The sequence below is a fragment of the Mastomys coucha genome, unplaced genomic scaffold, assembly GCF_008632895.1.
Source record: "Mastomys coucha isolate ucsf_1 unplaced genomic scaffold, UCSF_Mcou_1 pScaffold15, whole genome shotgun sequence".
In the NCBI taxonomy this organism is placed as follows: Eukaryota; Metazoa; Chordata; class Mammalia; order Rodentia; family Muridae; genus Mastomys; species Mastomys coucha.
The window spans coordinates 113,860,738-113,885,271 of NW_022196897.1; the positions used below are offsets into that span (position 1 = coordinate 113,860,738).

At 46.8% G+C, this 24,534-nt stretch overlaps 2 long non-coding RNA genes across 6 annotated transcripts in view; one reads left to right on the plus strand and one right to left on the minus strand.

The window, feature by feature from the left end:
- LOC116090897 overlaps positions 1 to 24,534 on the minus strand; it is a 170,691-nt gene that overhangs the window by 52,861 nt on the left and 93,296 nt on the right. For 3 of the 4 annotated variants that reach the window (XR_004118843.1, XR_004118845.1, XR_004118841.1), the window contains one exon: positions 17,107 to 17,302. This is a non-coding gene — a long non-coding RNA (uncharacterized LOC116090897). Of the gene's footprint in view, positions 1 to 17,106; positions 17,326 to 24,534 lie in introns of all 4 variants that reach the window. The other variant, XR_004118844.1, reaches the window with a different exon arrangement.
- The window catches only part of LOC116090898, a 5,664-nt gene continuing 5,089 nt past the window's right edge, over positions 23,960 to 24,534 (plus strand). For both annotated transcript variants that reach the window (XR_004118847.1, XR_004118846.1), the window contains exon 1: positions 23,960 to 24,180. This is a non-coding gene — a long non-coding RNA (uncharacterized LOC116090898). The remainder of the gene's footprint in view (positions 24,181 to 24,534) is intronic.

Sequence of the window (24,534 nt, forward strand, 5' to 3'; positions counted from 1 at the left end):
GGAGGGAGAGGGGGGGGAGACTCTACATCAGAAAAAAGCAAACAAACATTTGTTTCCTGGTTGGATGTCAGCTCCCAGCACTGGCTCCGAATTATCCACAGTAATATTTGGCCCCTGCCCACTCAGCAGGCAGACTGCTTATCCAGCCAGCAACAGGCTTTTAATAAAACAAGATGTTGTCCCTTTACTAAGGCCATCCTGGGAATGGACTCCTTTTCTCTGGCCCCATGAAATATCCTTCCACTCCCCCTACCCCCAGCAGCAGTTCCTGCAGGGTCCCCCCTCTGGCATTCCCAGGAGCTCTGATCTCTGGCTCTGCTGTCTCCAAGGTTCACACCCAGTGTGCTGGCTCCTCTTGCAGCTTCTATTTTTGTTCTGCCTTCATACCCAGTCTGCCTTATCCAGGCCCTGGTTTCCTGCACTCTGGTATTGATAGCTGAATACTGGATGTACACAGACTGGGAGGTAAGCAGTCATTTGACCTCATAAGAGACCAGCTTCCAGCTTAAAAGCCACCAGTTAGGAAAGGCCTGACAGCCTGGATTTCATCCTCAAATCTGCCCTGCTCAAGTGTGGCTTCGAACACACTGTTATATGTGTGGCTAGGTTCTCAGCTTGGAATGTAAATAGCAAGTTGCTTATAGACCAGTAAAATATTGAGCTCCAAAGGCATTGAGAATCCCTCATAGCACCGTCTTCTTGAACCCAGATGGTACAGCCAGGTCAGTTGCTACCAAATGGTGAGAGATGATATGGGAGTGAAGGCCTGCAGTGGTGGCTTGTGAGACCCCTCCAAGTTGGGAGGAGTCTGCTCTCCACTCCCACACTTGTGTTTGCTACAAAGTTTTTAGAGGAAATGGACAGAATGACTGCTGTGGATCCTTCCGAGCCTTCTCTCACTCAGAGATGTTCCCTGGCTTTGGAAGAGAAAAGAGAGGAGAAATCAGCAGAGGAACATCTGGGCATGTGGATGGAGTCAGAGTTGGGAATTTTGTCTCCTGGAGCCCAGCCCAGATCCACCCCCAGAACAGCAGGGCCCTGGCAGGAAGCAGGGTGTACCAGCCAACATGGGAGAAGAGCTGGAGAATACTAGCCAGGGTGACCAGAGAGCTGTTCAAATGGCAACTTCAGAGGGAGGAATGCAGAAAGCTCCAAGAAATCCAAAAAACCACAAGGATAGAGCCCAACACAAGAGCATCAGTTAAAGAACATGAGCAGCAGGAGCAGCTCAGGGAATTTGCTAGGCTCCCTGGAGGAATCCCCCGGGGTCAAGGGGAATCTGTATTGCCTAGCTATAGAGCCAAGTTCAGCCCAGGACAGAACCCTTTACCACATTGCTCAGCTCAGGATAGATGGGGCGGGGACAGAGCTCTGTTGACACCTCTCCATCTTGATTCAAAGACAACGTATCTGGATCTCCATTCTTGAGCCCAATGAGAGAAGCAAATGCTGAGAAAGTATGTCAGAGTAGGGGAGGAAAAAGAATCAGATGAAAATCAGAATCAACTGATTCTGAGAAAGACAAACAAAACTAAAACTCAGCCCAGTAAGGGCAACCGGGCAGAGTGGAGAGGTGACCCCAAGGTCAGTTACCAGGTGTGGATAACCCATCCAGATGACTGGGTGGTGTCAAAGGTTAAGGTCAAGAGTAATTAATTACCAGCTCTTAGACTATGAAGCGAGGTGGGAGATGTCAGACAGGAGTCAAGAATGCACAGGCTGCAGTAAAAGGGAAGGCAGGGACTGTGGGGGTGGCTCAGGGCTCTCCCACATCCACTCCCCTCAGGTCTGTCAGGTGCTGCATGTAAAAGGAAGAGCTGCCTCTGCAGTTGCAGCCGGCATGGTGGGGGAAGGCTCCTCTTTAAGAGTTAAGTTCCTCCATTGAGTTAGTCATTGGACCAGTTCTCAGACTGAGGTGCCAGGTCCACATTCTGAGATCTCTCCTCATCGCAGCTTTGTCACCCCGGGGGTGGGGACAGTCTGTATCTCCTTCTGGCTTCCATGAGAAGCCCGTCAGGAGTCCTGCTGATGGTAACTGCTCTGAACCCAGCTGTGCCGCTAGCCAGTGTGTCTTTACACTTTGCTTAGTGGGAATCCCATGAGAAAACATCCTCGGAGTCAAAGTTTCTTTTTGGCAGGACAACTATGAGTCCTGTATCCAAAAAAATAAAGCAAGGTGGGGTACGGTGGACTTGTTATATAGGTGTGAATAGCTGGGTTTCCCCAGTGTGTTAAAACCTGTTTCAGCAGGTCATCATCACACTATGACCTCACAGCTTCTTAATATCATGTACATATGATATCAATATGAACTACAGCGGTGTGCTAGCCAATGGTCCTCACAACAGCTCCCAGGGGGAAACCCCATTGTCACACACAGAGTAGATCAAGGAACTAAGGGCAAGGTCCTAGTGTTTCTTGGTTTTAACCTAGAAGAGAAGGCCGGCTGAGGGGGAATAGGAGGATCTCTGAGGCCTGCTAGAAAATGGTGAGTTTCAGGGTCTCAAGGGAGCTTGATAGAAAAAGGACACCAAATATCCTTCTCTTCTCTTTACACGTGAGTGCACAGGCACACAGATTTGCATGCACACATGCACACACACATAGCATACATCCTCCATGAGCCCCCCCTACTCCCCCTTCCACATGAACTAGAAACCGTAGGTGATGGGAGATGAGCAAGGTACTACTCAGGTCCTGAGTAGGTGATCAGCCCGACCACATATGAAAGCCTTCAGAGCTGCTCTTGGATGTAAAACGATTGATTAATCATGGGGAAGTCCATTCCTGGAAAAACTGTCAAAATTGCAAAATTGTGTGAGTTTTACAAAAAGTGAACGCTTGACAGGAATTCTTGGACTATTTTGGACTTATTAGCCATGAGGATGGGCAACATTTCAGAAAGAACACAGAGGACCACGTGGGCTTGATATACACAAACATGCATATTTTAAAACAGGTGTATTAAACAGGGTATAACTGATTAAACTAAAATAAATTTCATCAAGGCAGTGAAAAAAGTTTTTCAAAATATCCTCATTTTTGAAATGGACAAATATGGACCAGACGAAATACAGTGTAAAAAAGGATTCCCAGTCGAATGAAAATGGATACCCAGCTAGAACCCTGAACACTTTGAAGTTGCTCACTGCAGACTCTTAGATCTGTGCTGGGGACCTTGGTCTTCCCAGAGCAGCATTGCTGGAGTCCTTGGAGACCCTTAGATCTTAGGGAATGGATTGGCTGGTGGTATTGCTAGGGTGTTGAGAGTCAAGTGCGTGACTTCATAGTAGACTGTTGGGTGTGACACCAGTGTCCTTGTCACTGTCGACTGATACTCTGCTCTGGCCCTGTGTACAGACCCTTATCACTGCTCAGCTCAGATCCCCACTGGAGTCTTGAGACTTTGGTCATGTCACCCCACCACCCTGAGCCTCCGTTTTCTCACTGTGAACTTGATGTTCAAAGATATAAACAAACATGTGGAAAGCTCAGGATGGTGGCACACACCTTTAATTCCAGCACTTGGGAGGAAGAGGCAGGTGAATCTCTGAGTTCGAAGTCAGCCTGGTCTACAGAGTAGGTTCTAGGACAGCCAGGGCTACACAGAGAAACCCTGTCTCAGGAGAAAAAAATGAAAGCCCAGGTGTCAAAAGTGAGGGTGAGCAGATTCAGAGAAGGACAATCAAAGAATCACCAGAAGGTGACTGACTCAAACTGGTTTTAACGGGATTAAATGGAAGTCCAAACCAACACCAATAAACATTCAGTTGTGACATTTGTTAAGAAAAAGAATGAGAATTTAAAAATGCAACCAAGAAGAATGTACTGCTTAGGGGATGGCTAGTTGGGCAGCTGCCTTTGTGAAAAGCAGTCAAGTTCAACAATGTCCTTGTAAAAGCTAAGACACCAACATGCTCAGGGAGAATTTTCTGACACCTGGGGGTGCAAACGCTATTACACTGGTGGCTGAGAATCCAGACACCAAGCACTGTCTGTGCGGCTGACAGTTATTCCGAAGTGTTGGACGAAGTTTAGTGAAACTCTCTGACCCTGAGAACAAAACCATCCAATGATTTAGAAACCATGGGCTTGATGGCATTCGGTATTGGGGGGTAAGCTCTAAAAGCTGATGTGGTTTTCTTCTTCTTTTTTCTTTTTCTCTTTTCTTTTTGGTTTTTTTAAGACAGGATTTCTCTGTATAGCCCTGGCTGTCTTGGAACTCACTCTGTAGACCAGGCTGGCCTTGAACTCAGAAATCCACCTGCCTCTGCCTCCCAAGTGCTGGGATTAAAGGCGTGTGCCACCACTGCCAGGCTGATGTGGTTTTCTTTAATGGGCGTCTATGTCTCTGTTGATCCTCAGAGTCTCTGGTCCAGATATCAGACATGACACATTTGCCACTTGGATGATGAAGAAGAACTCATCCAGGTTACAAGTGTGTCAGAACAGAGAAAGGATGCAGGCATGCTTTTCAATGTCCTTCTGAGGTGACTTTTTGAAGAAAAAAAAATGCCAATAACTTCTAGACAGAACAAGGGACTAATGCAGAAAACAAACCCACCTCCTACATTAAAGATAGGAATAAATATTTGTCTTTATGTGGGAGGGATGCAAACCTCTTGAGTATAAAAATAATGGGAATAAGCTGGGCAGGCAGGTTCATGGCTACAATGTGAGCACCAGAGAGACAGGCAGGAGGGGCACTTTGAGATTATCTAAAATGTCTCAGAAGCTGGAAAACCACAGTAAAGGTAAGAAAACTAGTCAGTATATATGACAGACACACAAACACACATGCACATACAGAGACACACACACACATACACACACACAGAGAAGAAGATATTGAAAATGGGGAAACACAGCAGGAAAATCAAGACAAATGATTTATATAACATAAAAAGATATTCAAACTCATAAACAGCCAAACCCATTAAATAAAAATAGTAGGATAATGTGTCTCCCTCAGAGTGACTTCCGCAGTTTCTTTTTGTGTTATCATGACAGAATATTGGAGGTAGGGCACTTTCTAAAAAAAAGAGTTGAGGCTGAAGAGATGGCTCAGCGGTTAAGAGCACTGACTGCTCTTCCGGAGGTCCTGAGTTCAAATCCCAGCAACCACATGGTGGCTCACAACCATCTGTAATGGGATCTGATGCCCTCTTTTGGTGTGTCTGAAGATAGCTAGTGTTCTCATATAAGTGAAATAAATGAATATTTTTTAAAAAAGACAACAAGAAAAGAGTTTTATTCAGTTTACAGTTCTGACCCTGTAAGAGCAGGGCATCAGCACTGGCTCTGGCGAGGTCATCGTGTCAAACAGCACACTGTGTCAAAAGTGTACAGCAAAGGGACTCAAAGATGGCTTCATGGTCTCATCTAGCAACCTGTTCCTACAAGAACTGACCCAGTCACATCCTAACTACCTCCCGCTAGGCTCCACCTGTAAAGGCCCCTCCCCCTCAGCACCTCTAGGCTCCACCCCTTAAAGGCCCCTCCCCCTCAGCACCTCTAGGCTCCACCCCTTAAGGACCCCCTCAGCACCTCTAGGCTCCACCCTTTAAGGGCCCCTCCCCCTCTGCACCTCTACACTAAGCTAGCACATGAACCTTTAGGGGCTAAACCACTGCCAAACTGTAGCTGAGGGTGAGAAGACAGTAAGTATGAGTGTTCAGGGTCAAGGAGCACAGTGCAGGTGGGCCTATACTGTTATACACACCGGGCCTGACACGCATGTCCCTGTACTAGCTATGGCATCAAGTTCTGTGCTTGGTTTCCTTGCTTATTCACTGAAGAAAATCATAATTCCTGCTCCCAAGGCTGTCAAGAGGGCTGACTGTGATTATTAACTCAGTGAGATGCTGTGTATGTGTGTGTGTGTGTGTGTGTCTCCAAACAATTGATCACATGACATTTGTAAAATGAAATGCATCTTTTACATTTTTATTTTATTTTATTTTATTTATTTTAAAACAAAGTCTCATACAACTGAGGCTGGCCCAGACCTTTCTATGAACCTTCAATTTCTGATCCTCCTGCCTCCATCTCCTCAGTTGCCTGTTGATGCCCACTAGAAGCCTTTGAGTCTCCCCCGAGGGCCCAAGTCATTTGGGTACACTAATTTTCTTATTTTCTCCCTTGTGGTCTTGTCAGGGAGAGGCAGGAGATGTGCTGTTTTAGAAGGCTGAATCAGGCCTCTCTGGAACCAAACACCCATGAAGTATGCGTGGACAGGTGCCTTAGCCTCTGAAGATCCACATCTGGTCCAGGCTGACGTAATCATTTCCTGACACTACTTCAGGCAGCATGGAGCTTCCAGCAGCATAAGAGACCCACTGTGACTCTCAGAACACACTATGCCGTGCCTTTGTTTGATATCAGTTCCACTTCTTTTAATGATTTATTTTGCTTCTCTGTCTGTCTGTGTGCCTGCGTGTTATGTACATGTACATACATGTGAACGTGGGCACCCTTGGGCATCAGATACACTGGAGCTAGAAGTACAAACAGTTGTGAGCCTCTGGGATGTGGGTGCTGTGGATGGAGTGTGAGCCCTCTGCAAGAGCAGCAAGTACTTTTAACAGCTGAGCCACCTCTCCAGCCCTGGAGCCATTTTCTTTCTGTCTCAGTCTTTGCTTCCCCGCCTCCCCTAAAAGAAGACGTTCACCTGTAAGCCTATCATTATAGACAACTACCAGGAAGAAAGCAATTTAAAACTGGACTTTTTTCTCTTTGTGTAAGTGTAAGGCTAGGGCCAGGAAAGTAGCCAGTTCATAGGGTTCAGATCTAACCTGTATTGTGCTCTGGATTCAATCCCTTGGACTACATAAGGCAAGCATGATGGTGTATGCCTGTAACCCTGCCAGCCCACCACTCTTTCTCCCTTTCCTCTTTGTATTCAGTCTAGAATCCCAGACCATTTATGGTACCCCCTACACTCAGGGTGAGTCTTCCCTCTTCAGCTGAACTTCTCTAGAAACACCTTCAGAATCACACTGAAATCCACTCAAGCTGACACTGTAGGGCAATCACAATTGTCCCCAGGGCCAAACCAATCAGAATCATACATGAAAATCCACCTGCAAGTTAATTAAAATCAGTATTTCAGACAACCCACAAAATCCCTATCTTAAAGACTGGAATAAGTCAACTGAAAAATAATCCAACAATAGCAACAACCACAAACACAGGCAGAGAACTGAGCTGATGAGATGTGACACCTTAGATCAAACAGCCATCCTGGTACTTGAGGTGTGGAGACTGAAGTACAATATCACACGCATTAGAAGAGATGCAAGGGGCTGGAGACATGGCTCAGTGGTTAAGAGCACCCACTGCTCTTCCAGAGGTCCTGAGTTCAATTCCCAGCAACCACATGGTGGCTCACAATCTGTAATGGCATCCAATGTACTCTTCTGGTGTGTCTGAAGACAGCTGCAGTGTACTCATATACATAAAATAAGTAAAATAAGTCTTTAAAAAAGAGAGAGAGAGAAGCTCAACACTACAGAACGGAAGGAAGAAAATGCAACTGAAACCTAAACCAAGACATTACTATCCACCTTCAGGACTGTCGAATTTTCCTATGTGCCGTATCTAAAATGTCTGGAAACTGCATCCTTCTGCCTGCCGTTTTCTTAGAAAATGGAACAATTATGGCAGAGCATGATTTGACAGTACCTATCAGAACTACTGAGGCTAATCCCCTACCTGAGAGCTCAGCTTCTGAAAACTGACAGCAAGGAATGCTCAAGCAGGTGTGAACCTTTTGCACCCATAAAGCTCTTTAGGCAGCATCGTTTGTGTTCACTGAAGACTAAACACAGCCCCGAATGCCTGACATTCTGAAATTGGTTAAATAAACAGTGGCACAGCACACTGTCCCTCATGTAACAAACTAAAGTGTCCTGTCTTGTGTGTCAAGAATAGCTCCATCAGATCATGGGAAATATGACCCTCAGTGAAAGAAAAACAAATTTTCAAGAAGCAGAGGCCAGGGCCAGCAGTATGGCTCATTTGATAAAGGAACTTGCCACAAAAACCTGGTGACCTGAGTTTGAGCCCCTGGAACCCGCTTAAATGTAGAAGGAGAGAAACGACTTCACAAAAATCTTCTTTTACCTCCACGCACATGTGGTGGCATGTCATCCTGACACATAATGCATATGAATATATTTCAAAATGACAGAGAGAGAGGCAGAAGGATCCCTTCTCTGCACACTGGCTTGGATCTTTTGTTTGTACGATGTGTATAGGCTATCTATTAAAATACATCTCAAATGTAAACCATAAAACCCATGTCCTTTTTCTTCAGGGGTGGGCAGATTCTATAGGCAAGTCACTAAACATTCCAGCACACTCCATCCTCTTAGACTTCTGCTGGGTCACACCACTGGGCGAGTCCAGAGAGTAGGATCAATGGAGAAGTTCCTTCCTGCTGTCTGAGAGCCACAGCTCAGCCCTGTATCAGCTAAGTACACAGTAGTGCTCTCTGCTTCCTCTTAGAGGGAAACAGAGGAGAGTGTGGTGTTACAAACAGAACTAGCCAGCATATGCAGCTGCTGGCCGGCCTCGAGCTTCGGAGGTGCTAACTGAGGATGAATGTGTTTATGGCCCGGGGCCCCTGTTCACAGCTCAGGGTCTCCTCATCCGACTGCTCAGTCCAGGGTAAAAATAAAAACCCCACCATCTGTCTCTCTTGTCCTACTCTAAAAACAGCACCCATAGAGGCTGGGCCCTTGAGAGAGGACGAACCTGCTGTGGCCCTGACAGCTTCTTGTCAGCCATTGTGGCTTTGTGCTCTGTTACAGCATCACCACACTCAACTGCTGGCCTACGAATCCGCCTTTGGACTCAGAGCACTTGTGGGTGACTGCTCTGTGCCAAGCCCCAAGCAGGATGGCCTTGGCATGCCCTCTTTGGTTCCTCCTGCAAATGCCTAGAATGGAGATCAGAGCCACTCGGGGTTTCATGGAAGGGTTGGCTGATCAAGCTTCCAGCTGTCATCCTGTGAAGGAGGTGGCAGTGAGGCTGTCAGGGCCTGGCCAGCTGCCTGTGGGTGTCAACAGTGAATTCCCTTGCCCCTGGGCTCGAGCGCTGGCTTTCCTGGCTTTCTAGTACTAGCTGGTCACAGTTTGCTTCTCCCTTGTCTGTCTTCCCTCTGGACCCTTCCAGGAGGCGAGTGGTGGTCAGCTCTCTCAGCCAAGAGCTGGCCCTGTTCTGCAACAGCCTGAGAAGGCAGGAAAACAGCAGAGGGGGAAATTCCAGAGATGAACACACCAAAGGCTGTAGGGAATGACAACAGCCTCTATAGTCCACCTGAGCTTCATTCAGCCAGGGCAGCTTGTTCTAAAAAGCCTGCTTCCTTACATGGGAAAGGACGACGCTGCATCAAGGGCCCATACAAGGTCAGCAGGGACCTTACCTCAGTCCCTATTTTCTTCTGTTTTGGAGCTGGGTCACAGGAGAGACATGGCACACCTCCAGGCCCCTGGGTCTCCACTTGAATAGACTTTCTCCATCGCTGTAACTACTTGTGTGTCTCTGTACTATTCATTGTAAAGAGAGAGAGTTCCAGGAACGTGGACACTCCAGCAGTTACCCTCTAGACCAGTAGCTCTCAACCTGTGGGTCACGACTCTATTGGGGGGTCGTGTATCAGATATTTACGTTACACTTCATAACAATAGCAAGATTACAGTTATGAAGTAGCAACAAAAATAAATTTAGGATGGGGGGGGGGGTCACCACAACATGAGGAACTGTATTAAAGAGTCACAGCACTAGGAAGGTTGAGAACCACTGCTGCAGATCCACACCAGCCAGTGACAGAGACACACGGATGCAGTACCTTAGTTACTTTTTCTGTTGACATGTCAAAACACCATGAACAAGGTGGTTTGTAGGAGAAAGTTTTGATCTGGGCTTACAGCTCCAGGGTGCTAGAGTCTGTGGTGTGGGAGCAAAGGCAGAGTGGCAACAATGGAGAGCTCACATTGTGATCCACAAGCAGGAGGCAGAGAACATTCTGGAAATGGTGAATCTTTGAAGCCACAAAGCCCACCTCCAACACATCCTAGTCCTTCCCAAATAGTTCCACCAAATAGGGACCAAGTATCCAACCATTAATACTAAACAGCCATTCAGACTTTTTAAAGATGAGCTACTAAGTTGACATTCATGCTTTAATCCCAGCACTGAAGTGGCAGAGGCAGAGGCGGAGGCGGAGGCAGAGGCAGACAGAAGGATTTCTGTGAATTTGATTGAGTAGTTCTACAAAATGAGTTCCAATAGAGCTAAGGCTACATAGTGAGATTCTGTCTCAAAAAGAAAAAAAAGACCGAGCAGTGGTGGTACACGCCTTTAATCCCAGCACTTTGGAAGGCAGAGGTAAGTGGATTTCTGAGTTAGAGGCTAGCCTGGTCTACGGAGTGAGTTCCAGGACAGCCAGGGCTATATAGAGATACCCTGTCTCAAAAAACCGGAAAAAAGAAAAAAAGAAAAAAAGAAAAAAAAGGGGGGTGGTGGTGGTGAGGGGCTGAAGAGATAGCTCAGTGGTTAAGAACACTGGCTGTTGAATCCAGAGGACCTGGGTTCAATTTCTAGTACACATATGGCAGCTGGCAACTGTCTGTAACTCCAGTTCCGGGGGACACAACACATAGAGACATACATGCAAGCAAAATACCAAAGTACATTAAATGAGTAAATAAAGAAATAGAGAAGCAACACCCATATTTAAGGAGGGGTGAAAGAAAGAAAGTAAAAAGATGAGCTACTAATAAATGCTAAGTGACCTGAGGATAGTTCCCATGGGACTGTGAACATGTGGTGTCCACTGGGGACTTTGTGTGTTCCTATTTGTGTGTGTGTTTTCATATTTACAAATACATGTATAAATATGTTTGAGTGTTCACATGTGAATGTGTTAAGTGTTAACAAGTGTGTATATGCTTGAGCCCCCAGCAAATGAGAACACCCCCATGGCTGCCCACACTGTTCCTATCCAGTCCTCCAACTTTTAGATAAAGAAAAACCAGAAGACAGCTGCCTGCAGTGTCAGACCAAACATCTGGATGTGCAGAGTGGCCATCTGAGCTGCTGACTGGAGCAGAGGTACCATCAGTGGGTGTGTGGTAGATCTCTTAGTGGACATGGAGACAGTTTTCCATTGTTCCTGGGCAGGCATTGGTTTGTACTGGATTCGTGGCTCAGTATATGTGTGTGTGTGTGTGTGTGTGTGTGTGTGTGTGTGTGTGTGTGTGTGTATGTGTGTGTTGATGCAGGGTACAACTCATTGTCTTTGGCTGGGCAGAAAGCACCTTCCAGCTTTTCTGGTTAAGCTCAGAGGAGAGAGAGCATTCTGAAAAGGAGGAGGGGGGAGTTGTTAAAGGGACATGGGAGAAGCCTTAAGAAACAGAGTCAAAGTGCAGAATAGTCTGCTCACGGAACTGCTTCTTTCCTGTAGGCTAAGATTCACTGGCAGGTAGCCAGCAGCCACATTAGGATACGAAATGTAATCTGTTTATAATAACTTTGCAAACTGCCTCTCATTGGTGCAGAGCATGTAGAGGGTACCACAACCCATGGTGATACGACCCTTGCCTGCTGTCCATGGCAAGCTCACCCAAGCTGGCAAGTCACTGTGAGGTGCAGCCTCCTGCACACTTCCTTGCTCAGCCACTTCTATCCCTCTGGAGCAGATAAACACATTACCACAGACAACAGCTGGAGTGGCTGAGAGCCAACCCCAGCTGCTTCTCCCTCAGCCACTGCTGCCTGAGGGTAGCTACTGGAGCAAAGAAGCAAATTGACCTTGCAGGTCCGAAGGCACCCCTCAAGTCACATAGTCCCACTGATACAGGAAGTTGGGTCCCTTACACCAATATCCTCTTACAGGTTGTGGGCTGAACAGGGTAGCAGCAGCCGGGGCAGCTCCTGGCCACCTCCCTGAGTAGTCAGTGCTTGTCTTGCTTTCCAGAACAATGGTGAATGAAAACAACAGCCAGTACTTATTAGACAGTTGCCCTGGGCCTGCTAGCATCTAAGCACTTTGAATGCTTTGTCTTGGGGAACTCAATCAAATCTCCATCAATCAAAATGTTAGTCACCATTTTGTAAATGTGGAAATGGAGGTGTAGAGGCCTCCAACAATATGCCCAAACTCTCACAGTCAGTGGAGTCTGGATTTGAGCCCAGCTTTTCCCAGTTCCAGAATCCAAGCAACTGCCGTGACCACTGCCCTCCTCCCACCCTGGTTCCTTATGTCTTCCACGTAGAGATACATAACCTCGATCCTTCCAGCTTAACATCCCAGAACTGACACTGGACTGTCTAAGATTGATTCTCAAACCTTCATCAAATTTCTTCAAGCTCTGATCCCAGAGGACATTCTTCCCCTCACTTCAAAACTGAGAGAACAAGAAACCCTATAGCTGGAAGGAAGGGTGAAAGCAAAGGGAATTGGAACCTCACACACCTACCTTACCATTCAGTGCTCACCTCTCATCCACTTTGGGCCACTTGCTCAACCTCTCTAAATCACCAGTGCCCCATCTAGAAGCAGAGAGCACTGAACTGTTCACCACTCCCATGACCTGAAGCCCTAGGGACCACATGTGGCTGTTTTTCTAACTCTACTGCCACTCCTAGTGAGGATGCCCCTGAAGAAGGGGTATGGTGGAAAATGGGGGTAGGGGGTGGTGGTGGGGGTAGTGCAGGATGTGGTGGCAGGTTCCCGAAAGCAGGCAGTGAGATTCACCACATAGCCTTGGTCAGAGACTCCTTTCCTAGAGGCCTTGGGTCTGCCCCACTGTTCATGGGTGTTGTGTAAGCTACCCCTAAGATATGTTGTATTCCAAGAAATGAACACATTTAAAGATACAGGCTTACAGAAAGGGGGAAAAAATCCCCTGTCTTCTTCAAAGGCAGCATTCCCCAGTTGCCTCCTAGTCCTTTTCCTAATAGGTCTGTCTTCTGACCTCCAGTATTGAAATGACACCACATCTACCCGAAGGCCACTGGCCACTCCCTATCCATTCACCTAGTTTTACTTAACCTTGGTGACAGGTGTTGCTAACTAATGTCACATGTCCATTCCTTGTTTATATTATTCTGCTTCACCACTTGTTGGCTGCTGCAGGAGAGATCGCCAGATCCTCTCCCCACTGATAATCATCCTAACTGGCTCCTAATTCAGAGGATAGGCTCACTAAATAGAGGCCGAGGTTGTTTGTTTGTTTGTTTGTTTGTTTTGAAGGAAGGAAGGAATTTGCAGGCTCAATGTGTGTCCTAGTTAGGTCTAATTTCTTTTCTTTTTCTCTTTAGATTTAGTCGTTTTATGTGTATGAGCCTGTATGTATGTGCACCACATGCTTGCCTAGTGCCTGCACAAGTCAGAAGAGGGAATCAGATCTCCTGAAACTGTAATCACAGAACCCTGAGAATTCTGCAAGAGCAACAAGTGCTTTTAATCACTGGGCCAACTCAGTTTTCATTGAGAAGGGAGTTTTAATTGAGGGGTTGCCTAGATCAGATTGGCCTAAGAGCACACCCGTGGAGATTGCCTTGTTAAATGATGTAAAAGATCCCAGCCTACTGTGGGCGGCACCATCCCCTGGGCTCATACTCCTGGGCTGTGCAAGAGAACTAATGAAGCATGAGCTAGCCAGCAAATAGCATTCTTCAGTGTTTCTGCTTCAAATTCCTGTTTGAGTTACTGCCCTGACTTCCTTCAGTGATGGGCTGCAACCAATAGGAAGGGATGAATTATAAAATATGAATAGGTGCTCAAACACAGCACACTGAGAGAAGGGTCCAGACGGAGATGTACACAGTTAGTGCTTGCATTGATCACATGGCATTCTAGAGTAGGTAAAGCTAATCTAGGATTTTTTTTTTTTTTTTTTTAAAGAAAAATAGTATTTGCCTTAGGGGGTGAAATAGAGATCAAGTGGGAAGAACTTTTTTGATAAGTAGCCATAAGAAAGACGAGAACTTCCACTTTTAGGAAGTTGAAGATATTCCTCTCCCTCCCTGCTGCTGAGCATCACTAAGAAGTGTGCATAATATTACACAGGGAAAATACAAAAGGTGCTGGAAGGAGATGGGAAGAGAGGCTGACCAGCAACCTGGGAACCAGAGGAATAGCACGGCCTAGCTTTCTCTGCGTCCATGTTGTGTCACATATCACAGGTGTGGAGCAGAAGAAAAGAGACTGTCAGTCTAAACCTACTCTCTCTAAGAACCTAGAAAGGGGCGTGGCCTAGAAAATAGTCTCAGGCACTAGTGGTCTACTGCAGGCTCCGCTACAGAAAATGTAAGCCCACCCTATGGGCAAAGGCTAAATGGGGGTGGGGTGCGGGAGGGGACGCACCGGTGGGAGGCAGATAGATATAGAGCAGGGACACGATACCCAGTTTCCCACTGTCACCAGGGGACTTCCCTGCTTACCCACCCCTTACCAGAAGACTGACTAGGGAAGCTGAGACGTTTCATCCATGTCCAAAGGCAAAGGGTTTCCCTGATGTGTGGTAAACAACGTCAGCGAGCCTGGGCTTCTACCCCACCAGCAAGAAGGAGCCTTTCTCTTTGGATGTCAATAGAAGCTGGTGGAGAACCTGGCCTTCTACTCTTACCTGGCAATAATGAGCTGTTCCTCTCTATCCAATCTCCCCTATGTGAGCTCTGTAAGGAAGCCAGTTAAAATGAAAGACAATAAAAAAATAAATTCTTCCAAATAGCAAGATTTCAATGGAGCATACTCATGCTAAAATCCAGGAATCTTTTAAACCACATGAAAAAGATCAGTAAATTCCAATATTGAGATGCAATATTATCTGACAAACTTTTTTTTTTTTTTTTTAAGATGCAGTTTCTCTTTGAAGACCTGGCTGTCTTCCAACTCACTCTGTAAACGAGCCTGGCCTCCAACTTGGAGATCTGCCTGCCTCTGCCTACTGAGTGCTTGGATTAAAGGTGTGCACTACCACTCCCAGCCCCATCTGACAAATATTTTCATTTTAAGGCATCTATCATAAGAATGCTTCAAAGTGCAGTGATGGTACGCTTGTACTCATGACACAAAAGTCAAAAATAGGAAAGAAAAAATGGAAATCTAAGGTCCGAAAGTGCCATAAGCAAAATGAACACACACACACACACACACACACACACACCCTGAATGTGATTTTTTTTAAAAAATCTTTTTAAAGGAGAAATACTTAGAGCAGATGTGAGTGAAGATAAAGACTGACTATATATTGAAATACGTAGTCATCGCAAGATGCCATTATACACCCGTAAGACTGAGGGGGTTGAATTCTAGTCTGACATAAGTGCCAGCCAGGACCCAGAGCAGAGGAACCTTTTCTCCAGACCAGTGTGGTTTGGAACTAACAAAATCTTTTCAACTCCTCACTAATCTGTTTTAATTCTGCCTACCTACCATCTCCCACTGTTCCATGTCCCCAGTTCCCTTTCCCACTCCCCACCCCCCCACCCCCGTTCTTTGTGAAGTCTACAGCTGCCACCTCCAGCAAGAGCAAGCTCTGCTCTCCCAGGCTCCATTTAGAATTCATCTATCAGACCGTTAAGTGCTTGGTGCTCAGTGCTCTGTCTACCAGACCGTTAAGTGCTTGGTGCTCAGTGCTCTTCCTTCCTTCCCGTTCCTGTGCTAAGAAAGGTAAGGCAATGCCTACCTGAAGGAGAACTTGAAAGGGCAATTCCAGAGAGTTCCCAGAGAGCCAAACCTCTGACCATAGGCAGGGCCAGGGGTCCAGTAAGATCAAGAAGGATGCTGTGTTGGTGAGAATCCAATGCTCCGTGCCAGAAACCCTGAGGTTTGTGTCTTTGGAATCAGCAAGGCTGTGTAACCATTTTCCAGATGGGGCAGAAGAGCCTGGTGGGCGTGAGAGTCTCAAGGAAGTACTTTGTAATTTTTACCATCTTGGTTCGCTAGGGAGACCCTGAACACCTAGGCTGGCATGAGCCTTCTATTATTATTACTTTTAAGTGAGGCATCAGTTCATAAACAGAGGCATCAACCTAGAAGGCAGGTGTAAGCCTGGAGCTCCATTGCATCAGTGTATTTTCAGCCTTGGCTGCCTGGGATTCTAGCTAGTGGACCAGGATACAGGCTGACGGCGACCTCAGCCAGCACATGGTTCTACTGGATCTGGTTAAACTCGAAAATGGGCTTAACTAATTCAAGACACCTAGTTCAGCAACCTACAAAAGGCCAGATTTCATGATCCTCAAAGTTTTTGAGAGAGAGAAGGGGGATGTGTGTGTGTGGGAGAGAGAGAGAGAGAGAGAGAAAGAGAGAGAAAGAGAGAGAGAGAGAGAGAGAGAGAGAGAAGAAAAAGAAAAAAGAAAAAAAAAGGAAAAGGACTTAAAAGATAGAGGTGCCCCTGGGGAAGAGTGTTACTAAAGATTCACAAATGGAACAATTTTCTAATAACAAAATAAACATTATTAAATTGTCCTTGCAAAGTGGCAAATTGGTAAAGAGTATTTTGTTATCCTTTTCAACGGACCTTGGCTGGGGTGTGCATTAAATTGCACTCCCTAAAGAATGTATTGTTTATTTCTGTCTTCCTGCCTGACAGGCTTTTCCTTCAGACCTGCAGGTGTTAAGCACATTCTCCCTGGGGCTGGGCAAGGGCTGCCTCGGGGCTCATCCTCAGCTCTGTCTCCTCTACTCAGGGCCCTCATTCCCATGGCCCATGTTGGGACTCATCTGTACCACGGGACAATAATTGGTGCTGACTAGCCTGGGAGCTTCCCTCTGTGGATCCTGTTCCTGAAGGATGAGAGAGGTGTTGCTGATCTAGGGGTCTCTTTCTCTCCAGCCTCTCATTTTGCTTGGTTATGAAATTAAAGATCATTTCATCATGTTTGTGAGCTGTGTTTCAGTTAAGTTTTTAGTTTTCAAAGTTGGTGTGGCGATGTAACATGTAAAAGTGACCATTTATTTGGGGGATGTGGGTACCAAGGGGTTTACTGAATTTTTCTCTGTTTTCTTCCATCATGAAGATCTCCTATCTCAACCAAAGAAAATGCCCATATGAAACCTGGTCCCTCCCCACCGGAAGGAGTGACTACCTTCTGGTGTCTCCTGCTCCTTCTGCTGTAGGAAGTCAACCAGAACTTGGCGGGGGTCTTCCCCTCTTTGTCCAGAGCAGTTGCTATTCTCTGGTCCTCTGGTTCGCTTTGGTAGTCTTCTGGATGAAGGCAGATGAGTTCAGAATGATGTCATTTCCAAGGTTTGACTCAGTCCCTGCCCCCGCAAGAATCCCACCTGCATCGAACAGAGAGGAACACCTGTAAGAAGAGAAACTGCTGTCATCACTAAAAGTGAACCCAGTGTAACAAGACCCAAACTGTCTCGGGTTCAACAAGAATGCATCACCAGAGAAAACCCATGGTGGTGTTGCCGTTCTTCACTTGAAAACAACCAAGCTAAATTAAGTAACAACAACAACAATAACAAGTTGTTTCCCACACCATTTGCCCAGCTTCTACCTCCAGTGTTCAGTCTGAACCAATTTCCACGCTTGAGTTATTAACTTATGAAAATAGGCACAAGAGGTGGAGGCAGTGCGCACAGATCCCCGGCTGCATTATTACTCATTGCCATGGCTCAGTGGCTTACAGCACAAAGGCGTGTTATTCTGCCTGCCCGCTCTCTCAGTTTTGAACGAAATGCAGCTCGCTAATGGGTTCTGCCTCATATACCTTTCTGTAATCATTACGTTGCCATTCTCTGTAATTTATCCTGTTTTTCACGAAGAGCGTGTGCATTAGTCAGGCGTGCACATGTCTTGTAAGTCCCCTTTCATTTGTGGCTGGAAAGAGAAGTCACCAAGCTGCCAGTCACTTGGGGTAAAGCACCCATAATATACCTATTATGCACTGATCCTGGCAATATTTGGAAATAGCAAGGGATTGCTGTGCAGAGGCTCTGAAGAGCGAGAGAACTGGGACATCAAGGTGAAATGATAAAGGGGATCTGACAACACTCAAGAGAAGATGGAACGAGGGGGGAGTCTTCTGCCCATCCCAGCTGGACCTCTGTCTGGAGATCACAATAAATCACCCCCCGCCGCCCCCAGCCAATCGGAGACCCTGCTTAGAGGCTGAATGGTTTTAAGTACTCCTCTAGAACTCCTATACTGCCTATATTTTAGCAGTTTCTAACTTGTGCTCAGAAGCGCTCCTTCAGGGCGGGGGAGATGGCTCAGCAGAGAAAGTCCTTGCCACTAAAGCATTAGAACCTGAGTTCAGATCTCTAATCCCTACACAAAAAGCTAGGTGTGGCAGTGGGAGGAATCCGATGCTGAGCTCTGGCCCTTATAAGTGCATGGGTAAGCACATGCAGGCATACATGTGGCATGTGCACATACATGCAAACAAAAACCATTTTTTTTTTTGAAAGAAAGAAGGGCTATCCTGCCAGGCAGTGGTGGTGCACGCCTTTCATCCCAGCACTTAGGAGGCAGAGGATGGCAGATTTCTGAGTTCAAGGCCAGCCTGGTCTACAGAGTGAGTTCCAGGACAGCCAGAGCTATACAGCGAAACCCTGTTTCAAAATTTAAAAAAAAAAAAAAAAAAAAAAAAAAAAAAAAAAAAAAAAAAAAAAAAAAAGCTATCCTATGCTAACTTGAGCTATCCTATGCTAACTTGAGCCAAGTGTGTCATGGAACTGAGTGGTGTCATGCTTCTGGAAACTCCAGAGTTGGTTACAGAAATCAAGACGTATCAATGTTCATTTTGGGGGGAAATGGGTGGGCTCAGACAGCCAAAATTGCCAGTGAAGAAAACAACTGGGCAAAAGAACTTGACAGGATGCAGGAAAAGGTGGGACACACTTAAGATTTTAAAAAACCAAGTCAGAATTGCTCTCACTGGCTACTTAGCAGGTCCCACGGGGCTGGGTACCTTGTGAGCAGGTACCTTTAGAATAGCCAGATTCCCTCCATCAGGTAACAGAATTCTCTGCCAGATTCTTTCCCAGTTACCTCCACAGCCAGCCACTGACTCTTGTATAAGAGCAAGTGCGTTTCTTTCATCTTCCTGGAAGTGCTAATGAATGCTTTGGTTTTGTTCTTTCCTCCTCATTAAGACAAATGAGCTGTATTCTGCCCCCAGGAAGCTGCTCTAAAACCCCTAAAGCAGCTACTCTCCTTCCTGCTTAGGGAGCTCACATCTCTCTAAGGAACCCTGGTCCCGTCAGGTGGCCTAAGGGCCTACCTCGCCTAGTTTAGACTCAGCCTCAGGGCCTCTCCATACTGCTTGCTACTCTTGGAGCCCATTGCCTACCACCTTGGGGCCCAGCAGCATGTTTGAGGTTTTATCAACCCTGGAGTCCCAGTTGAGTCTCGGGCACATTACATTTTCATGTTAATGTGTCCTGAAGAGGCTGCCAGGTTCCACAGGATTTACAAAGACTGTAACCCTCCCCCCTCCACCCCCCAACGAGATAGAGACTGTGTAGCCAGTCTTGTTCACCTTATTTTTGAGTCAAAATCTCTTACTGGCCTGGAAGCCTCAAGAGGAGCTACAGGAATCGACCTGTCTTGGTCTCTCCAGATCCTGGCCTTTCTCTATGTGGGCGCCTAGGTGACAAGCATTTTTATCAATTGAGCTATCGCCCCAACCCTTTGCTCCCCTTTTAACAGTATGAAATGAAGCAAAGTGGTGTGTGAAGACCCACGTTGCCAGGGAAGTGGACCAAGGTGGGAAGCAGTGTTCCTTCAATCTGATTACCCACCGTGATTGGATCCCCACCCAAGACCTCTTTCCCTGCTTCCCAAGCTCTCAGATCCTGTTGACGGGAGGACAATGTGAACCCTGCTTTACCCAGAGACAACTGAAGGTAGAAAGAAGGCCCTTCCTGAAGCTGCAAGGGCATGAGAGGCCTCTGGGGACACAGCTTTGAGTCACAGTGACCAGTGAGGCCCCATCATAGACGGCCCCATGTGGTGGCTGCCAAACTCTCAGGGGAAAAGGGAGAGGCCCACCTGAGGACTGTTCTTGGGAGTCAAACCCAAGCCAGCATAACCTGACTTTCCTCACCACACCTGAGCTGGGACCAGCCTGAGCCACAGACCACACCTTACTGGGTGTCTGCCTATCTCCGCATCCCCCCACATCCTTCCCTAAGTGACACGATCTAATCAGCCCAACAGGATCGAGAGTTACGGAGGAGACAGGCCTCTGGGTAATGCTTGTAGGTTAATTGAGGTGGGAAGACTTCCCTTAATTGTAGGTAGCACCACACTATGGGCTTAAATCTAACAAAATGACAGGCTGGCACCAACATTCATCTCCCTCTGCTTCCTGAGTGTGCCTCATGACCTGTCTCTTCCAGCTCCTTCAGCCACCTCTTCCCACACCAAGATGGATCATGAGCCAAAAATAAGCCAACTTTCCCTTAACTGCTTCTTGTCACATATTTGTCCACAGCAACAACAGAAGTCACTAATGCTGGTGGCTACATCGCTGGTGGCTACATCAATGAGTTCCGGTCTTTATCTCCTTCACCATTTTAACCATGTTAGGAAGCTGTGTAGCATGAGCTACCTCCCCACTGTTGTGTAACAGACTCTCCAGGCCTCTATCCACTTGCACAACTGAGACTCTACAGCAAATGAGCAATCGCTGTCCACTTCCCTCCCCTCAGCCCCTGACAGCTTCCACTCCACATCCCTCTGACGTTAACTGCTCTTAGCACTTCATGTAAGTAGAATCAGACAGAATGTCCTTTCACATGTGGCTAATCTTCATTAACTACATCTGGACTCAACCAAAACCCACACTGCCGGGCGGTCCTGTGAGGTGAAGAACTTTCTCAATCCTCGGGTCAGAGGATTTGTAGTTCTCAAGGAAAGGCTCACACACACACACACACACACACACACACACACACACACACACACACACACACACACGTGCAGGGGAGAACTAGAGTAGCTGGCTCACTGCGTGTGCCCCACCCCCCAACATTGTCCATCAAATACACCCTCTGTGCTCACAGCTTCATGAGTCAGATGACTGTGTGGAAGCCATTGACAAACCCAAGCTCCCAGAGCCCAGAAGTATGTGATACCCACTTCAATGGGGGTTATGTTTTTTAATACTTTTCCCCTTCAAAGAAAGGGAAGAGAGCTGAAGCTGCTGATAGAAAACACTCCAATGGATCCACACTGGGGAGCCATGTGCGCATCTGTTCTTAACAAGCCTCAGCTGAAAACATACCTAGATCTGTTTATGTGGAACCAGCTAAATATGATAAGATTACAACTTGGAGGGTAAGGATGGAGTGAGGAGTCAAGGGGGCGGGGCAGGAGGAAAAACCCATCCACACTCAGTCTGTGTGTTTGCTCCTCACATCTAACTGCAGATGTGTTGACTGGGCCGGATTTGCTGTGAATTTTAAAAGCCAAAATGGTTCAAGATTAGTTACAGACAAACTCAAGATGTTCCCCACAGCTTTTCTGCAGCTCAGCCTCTCGCCTCGCCTCCTCCTGTGAGCTCAGGAGGAGACTGCAGTTGAGTCTCTTGAATTTTGAGTTCTGGCCCATGAGAAAGGCAGTATGTTAGCAGAGAGAACACAGAACACCTTAAGCAAACAACTCAAAAATACCAGAGGAGGGGAGGGATGGGGGTAGGACTTCCTTTGGGTCAGGTTAACAGCTCATAGTTGACATGTTCTATTGGTTGTAAGTCTGTGGCAAGAAGATCACTGTAGTGGAAGCATGTGACATATACCTTATGTCAGATAGGAGAGAGAGAGAGAAACAGAGAGACAGAGAGAGAGAGAGAGAGAGAGAGAGACAGAGACAGAGAGACACAGAGACAGAGAGACAGAGAGACAGAATAAGGGGCTTGGTTTCCTTCACCTCCCACTAATGACATCAGATTCTATACCCATCAGAATTACACTCATGGATTAGATCATAACCTTCAATCAACCAATAACTTCTTAATAATTGGATCCACCAGCTGAGACCAAAAATTTCAACACAGAAGTCTTTCAGAGACATTTTTATATCCAAATCATTACAAACACCAATCTCCCCTCCCCCTCCCCCCAACTGCCCCAGGAAGGGCTGGCATGTTGTTGAGGCATGTGTCTTCGTGCAGGCTCTGTGTTCTCTCAGGGTCTTTTGACTTTGGACCTCCAGCTACAGTCTGAAGCTGGACTGTCACCTCCAGTACAGAGCTGAGCAAGCCGTGTGGGGTGATTCCTTAGAGCCCTGGTACTCTAGCAAATGGCTAATGATGGCTTCAGCAGCGCAACACTGGGAGGAAGTAGACCCTGTGGTCTACTTCTCTGAGTTTTGCCGAGATAGAAATCACTGGATTTTTACATGATGACTCCAGTATTGAAGGCAAATTAAAACCACAGCCCTGCTGTGGCTTTGGAGCCCCTCATGGGTCTTTTGGTGTCTCCACAAGTGGGAGGAAGAGGCTTCATTGGTTTTTGCCTGCTCAGGGTTCTGCCCAACAGGATTCCCATCCCCCAGTGCAGGAAGGCCCCATCTTAGGTGAAAGGTATGTTTAGTACCCTTCTCCATTTCCCCTCTGGATGCCATCAGACTCCATATCTTCACTCCATGGCTTGAAACTTGCACTCATCTGGGGATGTCTATCCATAATGTAGCTCTACAAATTGATATCAGTCTATAAAAACACACCGCAGGATACAGAAATAATAGTCACATAGCCTCAGAAACAATCAGCTGAAATTGACAGCTGAAGGCACACTCTTTTCTCATCCCACCCCCCACCTGGGGGTGTGTGGGTTGTGATTGGTAAGGGCTTCATTCCCAATGGGCCTCATGCTGCGAGCACTCACCTAGTTTAGTTCATCAAAAATCATTTCTTTTAATAAGCAGTCCACAGAAAAACAATTTTGGATGACAGTTTCATTATACAGGAAGTTCTAGAACAAAGAAGCCATCTCCCACAATTCTGTGACCTATTCTATGATACAGAATTTTAATTAAAAACATTAACATGTTACATTGATGGCAAGAAGGGTACTTACTGCTCCCAGGTGTTAGAAACAAACCAGGAAGGCAAAATATGGCTGATGGGCTGTCTGAATGAACTGTGCCATGTACCTTCACATTTGTCATCTGGGGTTTTTGTCCGAGGCTTTCTGTTCTGTTTGTTTTAAAAGACAAGTTCTTACTGTAAGGCCCTGACTGACCTCAAATTGGCAGCAACCATCCTGCCTCTACCTCCTAGATGCTAGGATTACAGGGACACATACCAGGGGCACACTTTAGCTGGGTTAGAGCAGAATCTAAGCTGCACACATTCATAGGAGGGAGGGTAGTGAGATTCAGGAAGGGAGCTTGCTTTCTCTCTGAGTCAGTCCAAAGCACATCCTGAAAGAGGACCCATAGTTAAAATCCCCCCACCTCCCCAAGGGGTTACTGCCCCAAGTAGTGCAAGAAAAGCCCCTGGAAGGAAGATTTTGGTTTGTTTGTTGTTTTCTGAGCAAGAAACTTGGTGTTATTTCCAGGCAATTAACTTAAGAAAGCCTTTTTCATTGGGGCTGATAAATGGAAACACAGTCTTCTGAAAGCATCGGCTGAGCAGTCTCATTGACAGGCAATGTTGTTCAAGCCAGCCGCACCAAGTCTAAGAGCATTGGCTCCTGAACTGATGATACATTAACAGGATAGGAACACCCAAATGCGCTAAGTCGGTTCACGATCTTCTAGAGCTGATGAGCATTCTGTACCCTCTCTACACAAGCTCCTAGGTCATGCTGTGTCAGAGCATACCCAAAGTTCTGTAAAAGAGTAGACACTTTGCCCCGACCACAGGGCACTGAGCTGTGTGACCTCTGGGGAAGACACTGGCTTGTGTCCAAGGAGGAAGTAGCTGCCTGAGTCTTGAGAGCCCACAAGAACCAGCTTTACACCTGGAGCTGAGAACACACTCCAGGGTGCTAAGTAAGGCCGGCTGCTTGTTCTGAAGGACTTGGGTCTTGGGATGCAGATTGTCAGTCCCACCGCATGGGAGTGAAGCAACTGCTTCTGCCCTGAGTGGGTTGGGATGGCGCAGGGGCAGCCGTAGAGTTAACCACGGGCTAGAAGAAAGCCTGCCCTTCTCCCGAGGAAGAGACTAGCTCCAGACTTGCAACTGTCCAATGCTGAGGTGAGACTGGGCTAGGGTGCTGTACTGAGCCACAGCTGGGATCTGGGGAAGATCCTGGAGGGATAACTCAGAACATAAAATGAGTTCAGGCCTCAGAACACAAATTATAAAACAGCAAATGACACTTGCTCATAACCTCGGTTCTGGGGAGGGAGAGGCAGGCAGGTCCCATGGGCTCATTGGCCAGCCAATCTAGCCCACTTGTCCAATGAGAGAACTTGGCTCAAAAAAGCAAAAACAAATGAACAAAAAAAATTCAAGGTGATTAGTGCCTAAGGACTGATGCCTGAGGCTATTCTCTGGCTTCCATGTATACATAGACACAGACACAAGTACAGACACACACATGCGATG